The following is a 2,903-nucleotide window of genomic DNA, read 5'->3' as shown; positions in this document are numbered from 1 at the left end:
ATTTTATTCAGGTCCTGTGATAGAACCACTTATCAGCCTTTGGATAAGTCATCGAATGTCCCTATGGTTCAGTTTATAAACATTTGGAAACAGTAAATAAGCCCCATTAAGCCAGTGTCCCTCAGACTGTCTTTATTGAAGGACTAGATGTGCCTTTTACTGTTTTTTTTTCCCTAAAAGTTTTCAATTAGTTGTGAATGGATACTTTATTTTAAAAGGTAACTTAAAAATGAAAAGAAGCTACTATGTTCCTGATAGAATTTTGGGCACTCATGTGATGATACAGCAAATGAGACTGCAAGCAAGGTCCCCAAACCCATGCCCCTTGTATTCTACTGGGAAGAAAAAGATAGTAAATGAGTCAACAAATAAGGAAAAGAACATGTAGGGGAAGCAGTAATGAGAGCTTTGAAGAAATAAGGCAGGCAATGGACGAGAACATTGAAGAATGTGAAGCTGCTTTGAACAGGGTGGTCCCCAAAGGGGTCTCTGATTCCAGGACTTTGGGTGGTGAAGATTCAGGCATACTTTCTTGGGGATGGGAAGTCCAGGTATATTTTCTGGGTGGCTGCATGCCAGGCACTTTTGAAGATACCAAGACTGCATAGGTTGATGTGGCATAGCCCATGGTTCTGAGGATGTCTTTTAAAAATTAATAGTCACAAATAATTGGAATATTTTAACTTAAGGGAATCAGGTCATTTTGTTGACCTCATGATTTGACAACTGCTTTATTTTTAAATTTTTATGTATTTATTTTCATTTTCATGTTACTTGAAAAACAGATGTTTCATTGGCTAGTTCTCTCCCCATATGCACATAACAGTCAGGGCTGGTATAGGCTGAAGTCAGGAGCCAAGCATTCAATTCAGGCAGCTGACATGGGTAGTAGGGATCCAAGTACTTGACCATCATTTGCTACCTCCTTGGGTGTGCTTTAGCAAGAAGCTGAATCAGAAGCAGAATAACCAGGACTTGAATCGGACACTCCAATATGGGATGCAGGCATCCCAAACAGTGACTTAACTGCCCCTGCCGCAGCGGCCGTTGGAGGGTGAACCAACGGTAAAGGAAGACCTTTCTCTCTCTCTCTCTCTCTCTCTCTCTCTCTCTCACTGTCTACTCTGCTTGTAAAAAAAAAACAAATTAACTTTAGGAACATGCTGATTTCCCACGGTGCTCACACTCCCACCCACCCTCTCATTCCCCTTCCTCCTCCCTCTCTTGTTCCCACTCTTATTTTTTTCTAAGATCTATTTTCAACTAACTTTATCCACATGATTATCTCTATGTTAAGTAAGAGTTCAACAGATAGTATGAAAAAAATTTAAAAAAAAAACAAAACAAAAAACCTGCTCCTCAACAGTCAAGACAAGGGCTGTTTAGAGTCATTGCTTCTCAAAGTGTCAATTTCACTTCTACAGATTGCCTTTTAGGTGCTCTATTAGTTATCACAGAGGACTGGCTTATTTCACTAAGTATGGTGTGTTCCTGTTTCATCTATTTTGTTGCAAATGACCGGGTTTGTTTTTTATTAACCACTGAGTAGTATTCCATGGTGTAATATCCCATAATTTCTTTATCCAGTCTTAAGTTGACGGGCATTTGGATTGATTCCAGGTCTTAGCTATTGTGAATTGAGCTGCAATAAACATGGGGGTACAGATAACTCTTTCATATGATGATTTCATTTCCACTTGTTCACAAAGATTTAATTTGTTTTCATGTATAAGTGGAAGTTTTTTTTTTATGTCTCATAAGCTATGGTTACGTCTAAGTGCTTGCAAAAGAAGTACCATTCTTGGGTTCTTATTCAAAGTTAATTAAGTTTCTCAAGAAATATATATATATATATAATATATAAATTAAACCTCAGAAAGATTTACTTTTTATTGAATCAAAAATACTTTTTTCTTTTCTTTTTTTTTTAACTAAAAGAGTTGACAATTTTATTCTCACATTTCACAATACAAATGAAAACTGCACTTTTTGAAATCCCACTTCCCCCCAAAACTATTCTTTCTTTGATAAGAAGGGGGAGCAAGTCTTCTTTGTCATGCTGTTAGAAAACACCCAGAGTCACAGCACCATGATCTCCTGGTGAAGCAGAACAAACAATACAGAACTGCTAGGAAGAGACCTCCCCTCTCTACTTATCTGTCCGGCCAAGTCATTCCTGGACGAGTGGGCACCATCATGGGACAGGCAGGAGGTCTCATCATTGGGGGCCCTGGCATCATTGGCATATGGCCTCCCATGGCCTCATTCCAGGAGCAGGTCCCACTGGCATCATTCCAGGAGGAGGAGGGCCCATCATTGGCATCATGGGAGAGCTTCCCATATGAGGTGCAGACATCATACCAGGGCGAGGGAGGACCCGGGAGACTGGGGGGAGGTGGGATCATCGCTCCTGCAGGAGGAGGAGCAGAGAATGGAGTAGGCGGTATCTTTCCTTGTTGAAATGCAGCCGTTGTTTTGTCGATCAGGCTCTGAGCCTGCTCTTCCATCCATTTCTAATAGTAGTCTTTCACATTCTCTCTGTGTTTCCTACCACTGCAGTGCGTTTTTCTCACAGATGGTGAGTCATGGGTGAGGTACGTATCGCAGTAGTCGCAATAAAACTTGGGCATGTTGCTCTGCAGGCCATTGGCCACTCCATTCCCTGCCGCCCAGAAATGACAACTTTTTTTTCTTATTGTAAAAAAAAAAAAAAAAAGGGTATGGCAACAATGTAATGCAAAGCAAAGCACAAACAGGCATTACACTTTATTGCAATATTAAAAACAATTTTTTGAGCCAGGTAACTCAATATACATACAAATTTATATACATCTTCATCTGTAAAACTGAAATAAAAATAGTAGCTACTTAATGGATAAAAAAAGAAGTATACACTCACTGGA

The 2,903-nt window shown here is 39.8% G+C and overlaps 1 pseudogene; it reads right to left on the bottom strand.

Annotated features, from left to right (window-relative positions):
• Window positions 1–2,131: 2,131 nt before the first annotated feature.
• LOC133765860 (U1 small nuclear ribonucleoprotein C-like) lies at window positions 2,132–2,651 on the bottom strand (annotated as a pseudogene).
• Between the last annotated feature and the right edge of the window lie 252 nt (window positions 2,652–2,903).

Source organism: Lepus europaeus, chromosome 1 (genome assembly GCF_033115175.1).
Source record: "Lepus europaeus isolate LE1 chromosome 1, mLepTim1.pri, whole genome shotgun sequence".
Lineage (NCBI taxonomy): Eukaryota > Metazoa > Chordata > Mammalia > Lagomorpha > Leporidae > Lepus > Lepus europaeus.
The sequence above is the reverse complement of the archived record's forward strand: the minus strand, read 5'-3'. Positions and strand labels throughout refer to the sequence as shown.